Below are 13620 nucleotides of genomic sequence, written 5' to 3' on the forward strand. Positions count from 1 at the left end.
ATTGTGGGAAAAAATTGACGGTAATATAACTAACACGGACATGTAAAGTTGCATCATGTCATTACATGGACCACTCTCTATGGAAAACTGTGTCAGCTCAGTTAAACATCAAACAGACACTCTTGTTAACTTAAAAGCTCCGAGGAAAACCTAAGAAAGCAACCTAGATACTTTGATTCAATGACGTAAACACTACGCAATTTTTGCAAAAAAACAATTTTTGATTGAAGACGAGCTTGCCTGTGACATATTAAGACACCACCAGTGGTTCTAATTTATTTAGGATTGATGGTTAAACTGTGATTGTGCAACTAAAAGCCGGAGATACTGCCGCTATTATATGATTATACTGATACTTTCAAAGGCCGCACAAAGCGAGAAAAGATCTCAGGGCGAAACTTAAAAGCTGAGACCTTTAAGTTAAGCGATTCATTATACCTATCTTACCGTTTGCTCAAGCTACACGAGTTTGATTTGGAAAGAAGTCAAACAATTGGCAATTTTAGAAAATCTGAGAGCAGCTCGACATCAAACCAAAATTTTTGAATGAGAAATAATTGTTTATTCTAAGTTACCTCTCTTTTACTGATCAAATGCGATAAAAGCTAAGACTGTATGAGGGTGATAACAACTAGCCATACTTCGCTCACTCAATATCGGAAGGAGCAGTTTCGAAATATTTTTCTAGCCTTCCTTTGTTTGGCAGGAATCTTTGGCATAAACAATATATCAAGATCTGAATGAAGATTTTGTTTCTCATCAACTTAACAGTGGCTGTGTAACGGCTGCCACGCCTTTGCCACCGGACATTGATTCGCTATAAGTTTGTTTCGTGTCAAACCACAATAATGACGTTACTGTTTGTCCATCAGGGACGTGATCGTTAAGTTCCACCCAGAACCGCATTTTAATTACTTGTCTTCCTTTGGGCGAACGATAAGACGTGTTTATCGGAAGAGCGCCTTTTGCCCACCTTATCTTGAATTTCGTTTTGGTCAAACTCTTACGAGCGAGACTGTTATGTAAGTGCCTGTGTTCCCTTTCTTTGTGCCTGTCTAGTCTTTTGGTAGTTTCTCCTAGTTTTTACATTATTTTCTTTATCGCTCGTTTTCGCAAGCTTTTAACACGTGGCTTACGTTGTTCACGCTTCGGTAGAACGCTACGCGTTTTTTCCCATTCGGCTATTAGTTTTGTCAGAGTTCGTTCTCAAGTGGTTTTCCTTTATCCTTTTGAAGACAGAGTCTTTTTGTGAGTTTTCTTTTTTTTTTTTAGTTTTAGCTAGTTTTGGATCTTGTCTTTACATCGGAATGATTGAAATGTTGGTTCGTATATTAGAATTTAGCTTTGCTTCTTCCTTATAATTGTATATTTCAGTTTACGATAAGTACTTGAGTGGATACCTTGACTATGTTAAGTAAAACGATTCAAGGCTTGTCCGTAAAATATATCCTTGCTTCATAGTGTGTCTTAGCGAAACTCATAGTTGTCGTGGAAAATTTGCTTTCCTTGTGTCGGCCGCTACGGGTTTAAAATAGTCAAATTGTGCAAAAGCAATTTGTATGTTTTGAAGGGGCTAGGTCACGTTGTGAGTTTGCGCAATGAGTTTTTTTTGGCTTAACATTTATACTAGTGAAATTGCTATTGCTCCCACTATTGTTGACATGAAACAGAATGCTTTGTTTTAAAAGCCGACCGTAAAAAGGTGATTGGTAGCCTGCTACTGTATATATTACTGGGTAATTGCACTTCAATATGAAGAAAAGTTTTGCTCCGGTTGTTTCTTGCGAATTTCATAAACTTAAGGGGGTTTTTCTCTCGATTTAAATACGATTTTAAGGTTATGTATTGCTTGTTTTATTAAAAAAAAGGAATTTCTCAGGCGCGTTATGGAAAAATCTATAGGACACCAACGTGGCAGCTTTCCAGGAAGGACATCTTCACTCGTAATAATCCTGAAAAAAAGATATTGAAGAAGAGATATTTTATAGGATGGCGACCTCAAGACGCTTACAAGATAAAAATGGCTACATCAATGAAGAAGTTAAACGAGTTGCTGTTGAGTTATGTATTTCGGTAACACTTGCATCTTGTAAAACAAGAACGAAATTTTAAGCAACATCTAATGAAATTGGTAATTCTTACCTTTGTAAACAGGACGAAAAGTGAAAGAAAAAAAGGATAAAAAAATGATTCGTGAAATAACTTAAAGAGCCCTCGAGCAGCTCAAAAGATTCCAACAAATGGCCAAAACATCCTTTAAGTTTTATTCCTTTTCAGATTTTTTTCGTGAAATATGTTCTTCTTCAAGTCGCAACGTAGCCGCTTTGATTCAAGTTTACGTTCGCAATTTACTTTCTCGTCTAAGTGAAGCGAAAAACACTAGCGGTTTTGAGTTTATAACGCACTTTACAATGGGAGAAATTCATCATTTGTAACATATAAATACCACATTGTATCGCATGTGAACTATTTCATTCTTAATCAAAAAAATTATTTTAAGTGAAGATCTAAACTTTCGTTATCGTTATCGAAGGTCCTTATTTCTGACAATCAGAGTCGTCCTCTAAGAGAAATTGAAAAATGGCGCTGTTTCTTACCCTTAAATCCCAAGTTTGAGCTCACTCGAGATTTTCTATCTGCTGATGCAGGATTTCGCCTTTACGAGATGTTGGATGTTTTTACTATCATTTTTCGATACTTTACTAAATTTACAAAGAGTGAGAGTTACTGCTTACAGAGTTAGCAACAGAAAAAAAGGGTGACACAATTGTTTTTAAAAGTAGGGATGACAGCTTGTTATGATTTTAACATTTCAATGTCAATCTTTAAATACTTTTTCAACTCTCTCGATTATAAAACAGAAAATTGTACCCTAATGTTCAATGCAGATTTGCATGAAGGATCAAATAAATATCTCAGGGAATAGCCCTACGAACTACCCGCACACAAAGTAGCATTTAGGGATACTGACCAATTCCCATTAGGCTCGAGCCCATAGACACATTTTTACCCGAGTTGGTGCTGACATCTGTCCTCACAGAGGTTACGAATTTGGCTCAACAACAAAATTAACTTTCACTTGACTCAACAGTGGGTCTCAAAATGAAACCTGCTTAAGAAGAGCAAGAAAAGGTCTGTTTTATTGGTATCTAATGATGTAAACGTTGGCAATCAACCAAGGAAAATGAGGGGTCAAATAGCGATCAAAACAACGTCAACCGGTCAAATATTGCGAGGTCATGCAAGAGAGAGACAAAAATGTATCAGCCCGCTCCCTGGCCTTAGTTTGATGCAGTTCATGCTCAGTGCCGCCCTTGCAATAAAATACGTTGTCGTTGTTTAGTCCAACTTCAGTTCTTTTTTTCTTTGCAATGTCACCTGGCTAATTCACTATGCCTTGATTTTTCTGTATCCTTCCGTTCATTCATTTACATATACCTCCGTCCATCCATCCATCCATTCAACTATCCATCTACTCTTCAACCATACATTTATACATCCGTTATGCTACTATTCACATATCCATCCACCGATTTATGAATCTGTCAATCTCTGACCTCAATCATTCAACTGAATTTATTTTTTCGTGGATCTGTTTCGTCTTATATCGTTTGTTCGTTCCTTGATTGAAAAACTTTTCTTTTTTCATTTCTGTCTCTGCAGTGGCCGAAGAAATGAGACAACAACAAGCACACTTAAATGACCGCCGAGTGCCACATCGCTTATCTTTATTTAGGTGTTTACTAGGAATTATCACATTGCCTTAGCTAAACAAGGTCAGCTTAGTTTTCTGAATAATCTTACTTTCTGCTGTCAAATGTTAAAGTTATTTTGTAAGTGTTGATGAAGATTACTACCTTGGTTAGAGAATATTAAGATAGGTACTCTTCCCGATTGGGTAGAAAATATCAATTTTTGAGCCAGAGGGCAGCAGAAACATATCAATTCTCGAGCCAAAGGGCAGCAAAATCAACTCTCTGCAAAGTCCTGGATATTCAAATAACTACCCAAGGAAAATGGATTAGTATTTCAAGTAATTATTCCTCACGGTATGGCTATGGAATTTTCTTCGACCAGTTTGTACAAATTTCCAATAATCATAAATTCACATTGATAAGATTTCGTTCAGACTCATTTCTTCAAGAAAGCGGATTCTCCATGTTTTTCAAAGCCGTTTTACCAGTGTGTTTAAATAGCATTCATCCGTCGCCATTCCACAACTACTATAGTCAGTGTGTATAAACGGTAAAATACATGTACGAAACAACGAAGTACTTCTTTGAAAAAAAATGAATGCTGTTCGGCATCGGCTTAGACTTCTTGTCTTGGCGGAGTAAGAGTTCAAAATAAACATATTTTAACCAAAGAACGCCTGTTTATGCATGATATCTATTTTAACACTCGTTGCTCTCACATTTTGGATCATGGATTATATGGCCATCATTTTTAAGATAAATCTTCAAACCTTTTTAATTTCAAACGTTGTTAATTCCTAGTGGTTAAGAGCTTGTGCAAATCATCACGCAAGAAATTTGTGTTGAAAGGTGAAAAAGCATATATCAATAGCGCAACAACATGCATGACCTTCTGTTTAATATAGTTGACTTTGCGGGTGATCTGTGTGTCGCTTCGTTTGTGCTTGTGACCAACTGTAAAGCTAGCAACAAGCTTAATTGGAGCTTGTAATGTTGTTAAATTACACGTCTTTTCTAGGTCCTCCCAGCATATCGATGCCGCCTGTTTTGCGAGCGTTTCAAGGAGACGAAGTAAAGTGCTCTATGGCAGGAACTCCTCCTATGTACACAGGGATACTAAACGAATCAATGGTACTGGTGGACACAACAAGCACTCCTACTATCAAGTTACTTATGGCAGGAAACTTCTCTTGTGTGGCTACCAGAAATTATGGCTCAGACCTGTGAACTTACTCTGCCTTTGGTAAGCCGTTAAGGACGAGCTGATAATTTCAAACACGCAAATGAATCAAGTAAACTACAAAGTTAACTTAATACACAAAAGCAAACTTCTTGAGGTCATGAAGACTCAGTCTCCCGAGTTTCACTGTTATGCGGATGATACGTGTTGAAAAGTATCGAACACTGGGCAAATGAATTGAATAATAATCCCAAACTGAATGACGGCAAGAGTGAACTTTCGTGGGACACCACAACAGCAGTGAAAAGTGGATATTCTTATCGCTCTTATAGGTGACTCGGACAGAACCTATGCCTATCGCACGAAACCGTGGTGTCTGACTTGATTCAAGGCTTTCTATGACAGCACACATAACAATGACATGCAGCTCTTCATCTTTTTACATCTATAATATTTGCTGCATTTGAATATGACTATCACAGCAGCTAACTGAGGATCACCTTCATGCCTTTATTACAAGCCGAATAGTGTATTGCCGTAATCTTCTGTATCGATTAATTCAGGAAGAGTCTGCAGCAAGTACAGTATGAATGCGCTAGACATCTTCAGAGAACACATTTTCTGCCACAACCGATTATGGTCATATTATTGAAGTGCACTAAACATAGATAGAGTCAAATATTCCTCTTCACCAGTTGAAGTTACAAAAATATTAGGACTTTAACTTGTTTATGTTAACACACTTACCATCGCTCTCACATTCTTCCTTTAGCACCGAATGAATGGCTCACTAAAGGTATCGTAACGGAGAACTGCTTTTTTGATTTTTGCTTGAGCTTTTGTTAATATCTCGTTTTGGCTTTTGTTTTGTTCTTCCTTATTGTATTTTTATAGATTGCAGACCCACCTGTCCTCTCGTTACAAAATGGCCATTCGGAGGACTGACGTACATCTTAGGGACTGTCTTTGAGCGAATAATGACAACCTGTACCTTTATCGTTTTTTGCAGTCGGGAATTCTCCCTTTCCCATATTTGCTTTTTTCGTTCTTTTTTTTTTTTTTTTTTTTTTTCATGTGACTGCTTTGATCGCTAATGTGTATCATAAACAAATGTTCAAAATATTTGGTCCGAAATTGGGCATTAATGGAAAAGTGTGCAAAAGAGTTTACTGTCTGAGAAATTTAGATCTAATACTGTATTTGTATAAGCTCGATTGCAAAAACGTTGAATAAACATTCATTTCCGTTACAAAAATGTAAGTACTTTCAATATAATAACACCATTGATTGAGCTGCTGTTATTTTACGTGTCCTATCATAAAGTCCTTATTATTGTAAAGCTTCAAATTTCCTCTGTGCTAATTCAGTTGACTTTTCCACAGGATTTTATCTTCAAATGTTATAGGGTCTATTCCAGAAGGATTGTGTGCTAAGCTGACCCCTCTGAAAGTCTTGTACGCGCACTATGACACACTTAACCTAACTAAATGTCACCTATCGTATCCTTTCCTAAAATAGTTTCCATAGATTAATAAAAATGACACCATAAAGCACCACTGTTCTTCAGGTTGACGGATTTGTGTTTCATTAAATATGAACAAAGAAGATAGCAAACGAAGTAAAAATGGCCGAACCTGACGAAACAAATCGTTTTCATGATACCAACTTGAAAAACAATCTCTCTAAAGGCGGTCCGCTGCATTTCGGTCAGGGAAATCGATATTCTTCGAAGTTTGCTTAAAGATCTATCTAATTCCGAAAGTCATTGAAACAGCTTTCGTTTTTATATCCCTCGTAAACTTTTTTTTTTCAAACCCTGAAGGCCAATTTTTGGTGGTAGAGTACCGGGCTCGTCATCACACAACTCTTTAAATCCAAAGACTTTTTAGCTTCCACCAGCCAGAAGAAAACTTTCGTAGGTGTAAAGCAAATTATTTTCAGCTCGCCAACTAAGATTCATACTGATTCACCCCTTGCTTTACCGTTGGCGCCATGGGCTTTATATTGCACATTTTCATCGCGGTAATGCACCAAAGGCCAACTTCTCCAGAGCAATATTTATTTTCAGATTTATTAAAAAAGGGTAAAAAAAGCTTGAAGATACAAAAGCATGTTGTGGCTAATGCGAAAAATGAACAAAGTCGGCAAATAAATGATGTACTCCGCATCAATAGAAAAACATTTTAGAGCATGTACCAATAATAATTATTTATCCATAAAATTAACTCTTAAAAAGGCACTTAAGTATAGGAGAAGTCTCAATCTTGAAGCGTTACCTACAACCGCCTATCTAGTGAAATCTATACTTTTGGTCCGTCTTCTGCATAAAGCTATTCAAAGTTACAGTTTCGTTAAAAATAAACCAGCTGAAAGTGAAAGGCTCAAAACTATAAACTACAGGCAAATTAAAACAGTATGGTGCACTATTTTCATGCTCTTCTACCTTAGTAGATATGAGTAGAGATATTGCTTGGAATAATTAGGGCGACGAAAATGAGCAGTTAGAAGCTGTGACTTTGTTTTTGATGAAACTTTAAGGAGATTTCATTGCGCACAATGAGAGATGTCAAATTTCCTTATCATATATTCTCTGTGTATCATTGTCTTATTGGAGCTAGATGTAGTGATTGTACTCACTAAACTATCCCTTTTTATTTAAAAACAGGGACATTATTTTTCTGGTACATTTGCAGTCTAACGTCCCATTTTCTTAAAAAATAAAATTTCTAATACCACTAGATAATTTTTAGTACCTTAGAAATTTTAACAAGATTAAATGCTCTGTTGTTGCATTCCATTTCCTATCATGAAATCCATAGGGAATTATCTTCAAACGCAATGAGCCATGCTCCAGATGGAGTATTTGCCAACCTGACCAGGCTAGAGTACCTATGCGTGACATTTGAAATGCCTTGACTTACCTTACAAAATGATTTGTTTTGGCACGCACTGCGGTCTTTTCATTCGTCTTTTAGCAAGACTCACGCAAAGAAATGAGACAAAGGGAACAAGAATATCAATAGCAATGGGAGGGAGGGTATAAAGAAAAGCCAGCTGTTGAGTTCAGAGGTTTTGTTCTAAAAACCTTAATAACTTGGCTCTCTCGCGGTGTCTCCTGTCTCGTCTCCTACTTATTTAGTGATCACTTTTTGATATGACATGGTAGAACTATTGAGACCGCTTCTGATATTCCTGTGATAAGGCAATCTGCTATTTGAGTAGTCTCCATGTACCTTAATGCGAGGTACGTTTAAAAAATTAACAGAAAAAGGAAACCGTAAAAATACTGTCTGGAGAGGTGAAATTGCACATTCCTATGCGTGAGGGCCCACGGCGAGGAATCTTTGGGGAAGATGGCCCCTGCGTCAAAGAAATCTCGACCTTAGTCGATATAAATGATATTCCAAGAAAGCTTTTGTGAAGGGCTCATTTCAGTCTCTTCTTAAAGCAGTCCCGTCATATTTGACGATCGATCTGTCTGCATCAGTGTTTTGAATGATTGAGAATCCCTCGTGGACTCGACGAAGTCATTTTTGTGGAGAAGTTTGGGCGAAATGATCCCTGGGGTTTGCGGAAGGCCATTCTTTTTATTCGATGCTCCTTCCCTGCACAAGTTGCTCCTCTTTTTGTTCTTTTTTCTTTTTTGTTTGCAATTTATTTTACTGTTCGTTTGCTTTTGTTGTAATTAATGCCCTAGCGCGACTGTCGCTTGGTTCTTAAAGTTTTCACTTTCGCAAGACAGAAACGAGGAGCGGTGTCGTGCAAGGTAGTTTGCTAAGTATTATGAAACGTACCAGCTCTACCTAATAAAAAATGTGTAAATAAAATGGTGTTTGTAATTTAAATACATCGTTTTACCATGATACACTGTCCCGTTTTAGTTTGACAGGGTTATATTCGATTAAATAGAAACAAAGATAGAAAACGAAATCCGAGTACCCTTCATTGAATGTGCTTATGTTATTTTTATTTCTATCTTAAAATACTCGTAGTCCAAAGCTTTATTTTCCCCCTTGGCTCATTTCGCGGATTTTTCCCCAGAGGGATTTATCTTCAAACGCCATAGGCTCTCTCTTCCAGAAGGAGTGTTTGTCAAGCTAATCAAATTATGGTTCCTGTGGGTGAAATTGAACTTATCCTATAAAATGCTCTGTGTTAGCGTATGCAGCAGTCTTTTTACTTTGCTTTTAGCCCTTTAAAAGGGATAGAGGCATGGGCTAAGCGGGACTCCTACGAAGACATAAGAGGAAAAGAACCTAAAAATATCAAATTCATGAGGAGGGGAAGGGAGGAAAGCAGAGACCTGCTTCTGAATCCAGAGATTTTACCGAACGCTCCTAAATGCTTTCGATGTTTGGGGCATCACCTGACATGTCATGTATTCACTGGAAAGAAAATTGTTTTCCCCTTCCGAAACGAGGTGAAACTCCCAAGCAAATATCGCAGAAACAAATTTCACCATCCAACAAATTAATTATTTATCGGTATGGCAAAGCAGAATTCTTTGTAGAAATAATTAAGACCACCCTTAAGCCATGAGGTTCTGGACCAATAGCTAAGAGGTCGGAGTAGCCAATCCCTAAAGCGTTGAATTGTCTTGAGAATAGAAAATGTTTGCAATTACCTATTGGTCGATCAGCAGTTCAATGTAGGAAATACAACAACAAAAGTAACAAAAGCTAAAATCAAGACAACTAAAGCATACGAGCGATATAAATTAAGGCGTCACCCAATCCAAAACAATGACGGCAGTCATTCCTTCAGGTGGCCATTGAATTACACCGAGCTTGACCAAGCTGCTGCAACTCCAGATTGGAAGCCTTTAAAAACATTCTAACACTACTTCAAGATCGAACAAAATGCCTAGCCAATCTTAAATCACTCAAATATGTCGCAAAATTCTGTAGCGGCAGCGTTGGTATCGACCTGGAATTTGTAGATAATCTTACTACACGGATATCGCTAAACCACAAAGAAACAATCCTTGCTTTACTATGCGATATTTAGATTGCTTTCACTGAAGGGAAATGTGGAATGACATGTTATGTATTTTTTACTTGACGACAACACAACGACAAGCTAAGCTACTGAGATACTCTTTATCGGAGCCAATCGGATGTGTTGCAACTGTTAAAGAGCTAACCTCAAACCTTTTTATTTTTTTGTAGTTATAATGTGTTAGAGAGCAGCTGAATATATGTTGCTTTGTATTGTCATAAGCAAGAAGATTGTTTCACATAAAGAGCTGCGCCTACTCTGGATGTATCATCTTTACTAGCTGTCTGAAGGAAGTGACTCCGCGACTCGACATAAAAAAAGACTGGCGCCTACGTTTCAAAGAAGCAATTGAGTCTTTACCCATAGCTGCCTTTTGATGCCATTTAAAATAAAATCATAATACCTATTTTCCAATTAGTAGCAATACAATCAAATTTCACTTTCGCTTTCTTAGTCTAACATTTTGTTTTTCAAGTGGGAGAGGAAAAGGCCGCGTGGGCTTAAGTCTCCACACAATCCCATTAGTGAGTATTGCAAAAAATAAATCACTCAAAATGAAATTTGAAAAAAAATTAAAATTCGGAATTTTGAAACGACCACTCTTAACTGACAGACCCGCAAGTTTTTTTTAATAAAATTCTCACGTCTAAATAAACTTATGCTTAAAAAGGTTTATTTTAAGTAGCCTTTTTTTAAAGTCTACTAACTTTTCAGGAAAAGGTGTATTTCATGATAAATCGATTTCGATGAGTTCACGATTCAGTTTGGTTTACAGGATGATTCTTGATAAAGTTGTTCTGTTTATCCTTGATTTCTGTTGTTAACTGAATGAAAATGAATTATACCTCTCCCGTGAATTCGCTTTGATATCATTTCAGGTAATTCAAAATTATGCAAAAAGAGAGGGCACTTCGGTGGAAAGCTTAATTACTTGTGTTTGGAAGACTTTGAAGATACAATAGAAGGGTGGCAGCATTACTGAAGGAGGTGAATTTCATCCGTTGCGCTCAAAATAGGAAAATAGTAAACAGTGTAAGGACCGCATAGGCTCCTTATTACTATCAGGCTAGAATAATTATATTCAAGACATAATTCAAGTCAAAACAACCTGAATTTGAACGCGAGGCGCTAAACGGAGGCAAATTTTGATAAATTTTATTGCCAATAATTCTGGTTTCGGGAAAGCCTTCCATGTAGAAATTTTTAGGGATCAGTAAAGATGAAACCTTGTAACTTTTCAGGAAATTTTATTTTAGGAGCCAACCCTGATACTGCATAATTTTTCTTAAATTCATTCGATCATGACAACCTACTTAAATGCAAAAGTTCTTGCCGGGGAATTTCGTATAAATAATAACACCTGCTCTGGCTGTCAATCAGTCTTGGTATACAAAAAAGAGAGATGAAATAGACCAATGACAACTGCTCTCGTGGATTCGTGTCTTGATCTACTTAGGTCAATGTTTGGTTATTTAATTATGATGCTCATTTCTCATCAATGTTAAGATTTAGCAATAGTACCTTCTCTTTCTTCATAAGTTATGAAGGATTTATGTTATCTCTTACTTATGTCGGAAAGATGATTATCTTAATTTGGCAGACAAGCGCGGACCGCCTGTGGATTTCTGAATATCCTGTAGTTCGCAATAAAATATTCACCTCCTTAAAAAAAAAAAAAAGAAAAAAAGGAATTAAAAACCAGGAATCATTGATTTACAAAAATTATCAGTTACTCGCAAATTTGTTATTTGCAATTCATTATTTTACATTATTTCCGTGCAAAGGGTGGATGTAATAACTGCTGACAATTTACCTTGGAACCAGATCATCAAACTTATTTCAGTTTTTTCAGGACCATGGTAATCTCTTTAATCCGTTTCTTACGTTTCTTTACTGTTGATAAACCCAACTGTTTCTCTTCATCTTCGTTTCCTAAACTAGACCTCTGATCCTTATTGATAAGTTTCATATTTGATAATAAAGACATGAAAGAAAGAACTTGCGATACTCGGCAAGAAGAACTAATGGCTGTACATCAGAAGTCGCCAGAAAATTGAAATGATAAGTGTCTCGGCGTCCTTGTTTGAAAAAAACAAAGCAACAATTCATATACTTCATTGACTGAGGGTAAGGTCATTACGGCCGATTTTCGGCGTTGGTCCATGGCCAATATCCAACCATAATGACCGAAAAAACTTTCTCAATTCAGGACTTATCATATGGGAGGGAGACCAAAAAGATTACTTTTAGTGAATTCCCGAAATTAGTCGTGGCCTTCGTTTCAATTGATCTAAGGACGTGCTCCGCAATTTCCGTTGATGTAAAAACTTCACTTCATGTGACAGAAAAACTACGAAGTAAGTAAACAGCTTTAAACATATTTTTTTTTTTGTGGACTCAAAGCGGGTAATCCCTGAGCAGCTAATAAAAAACCACGATTGGATTTGTTTTGCCGGCTCACTAGACTAACCTTTTTCAACTATCTTGACTCATGGTTGTTGAAAACGGCTGGCAAACTCCGCATTGTCTTGTTTTGTTTAAGATGTAAGATTATTTCTTGAACAAAATAAGACAATATTTTTTATTATGCCTGGCGTAACCCTCAATGCAATCATTTAGTTTACAGCTTAACATTCAAAATCTACAGCTTGGGAGTAATCTTCAACTCGAGCTCTGATGTGTAGGTGACGATGCCGGAAAAACTGGAGATAAGTTTCTTAAAGGAAAGTTCAATTCTTTGTGTCCTGACTAGTATCTTACACAAACTGAGAAGAATTGGTTTTAAGCGTCACAAGATGACAGCTATAGCAATATAACCTCATGCATGCTTAATTACTTATGGTAGAAAAATAAAATTTGAACGAAAAAAGAAACACAGACAGTTTAATACAGAAGACGTTAAAGAGCAAGAAAGTTCCAATCCAGTAATGAAGTTATATATTCATGGAATTAGGTAAAAATGAACTGCGCAGAAAAGAAACTTGATAAACGACGGTCCTCATCACGACACTGATTTGACATAAAAGACCCAGGAATGTCCCTACTTCTCTGTAATGTCATCCCGCATTTTTTAAACCTCTCATGAATCATTTTATTTTTATATTCTTAAATCTTTTCATAGATCTTTAAAATAAATTTAGGCTCTTCAGCGACTAAATACGATGAAAAAAAACTCACACCTTACAACAATTGCTATTTCGCTTATAAATTTATCAGAAATTCGCCCTAAATCGAGCTTATTGTCATCATGAAAAAGTGATGTAGACAAGAAAATGTGCTCGAATTTTTCTCCGTGGCAGTTTTCCTATTTTGGTGTGAAAAGTTTTAAATGTGGAATTAGAGACACTGCGCTAAGAGGCGGATGGTGTTGATTAAAAATGAGATGGATTCGAATAAGAAAAAAATTACCATTACAAAACATCATCAAGGGTCCCTTATCTATTTCCCCCGATTTGCATTGTGTCCATCGAGTACGTCCACTTTATTGACAGTATTTTTTTTTATCTCTCGCTTTAAATTTCCCTATTTTTTTGCGGTTAAGTGTCAACAAAAGAAGTCGTTTTGCATATATTTCGAGTAAACACCAATTACACTCGTGAAGGAATTCAAATTAACTTCCTTATGACTGATTTCATTCAGAGTTGTAACAAGAAAAAATTGTGCTCACATCAGACTTAGAAATCTCGTAATTATCTATGCTTTGAGAAAACATAGATTGTTTAGAACAGATGCAATAAATATTTATTT

Source organism: Pocillopora verrucosa, chromosome 3 (genome assembly GCF_036669915.1).
Source record: "Pocillopora verrucosa isolate sample1 chromosome 3, ASM3666991v2, whole genome shotgun sequence".
Taxonomy (NCBI): domain Eukaryota; kingdom Metazoa; phylum Cnidaria; class Anthozoa; order Scleractinia; family Pocilloporidae; genus Pocillopora; species Pocillopora verrucosa.